The following is a 369-nucleotide window of genomic DNA, read 5'->3' as shown; positions in this document are numbered from 1 at the left end:
TGGTGGGTTTGAACCGCCAGCCTTCTGGTTAGTAGTCAAATGCCTTAGACACTAAGCTACCAGAGCTCCTTTGGTATTGCCATTTTTGAGTTAGGCAAACATAAAAACCAACTCTATTAGAATCACTGCCTTGGTTTGAGTTTTTCCAATAAACAGACTTTAGACAAGTATTAGAGTATGTTTTTTCAGGCGGGAAATAATACCAGGAAACACTGGTAGGTGACTGGGGAAATGAGAATGAAAGTGAATGCAGGCAATAAAGAGTGTGCTTTCAAGTTAGTTACCACTGTGGGTAACTGGAGGTCAATTCCAGTGGGAAACTGTGGGAGATGGTAGAGTGCATACCTCAGAGTTATCCTAACTAAAGAT

The sequence above is a fragment of the Orycteropus afer genome, unplaced genomic scaffold (assembly GCF_000298275.1).
Source record: "Orycteropus afer afer isolate SDZICR_OR568_19922 unplaced genomic scaffold, OryAfe1.0 scaffold00892, whole genome shotgun sequence".
Taxonomy (NCBI): domain Eukaryota; kingdom Metazoa; phylum Chordata; class Mammalia; order Tubulidentata; family Orycteropodidae; genus Orycteropus; species Orycteropus afer.
This window is presented reverse-complemented; position numbering follows the sequence as displayed.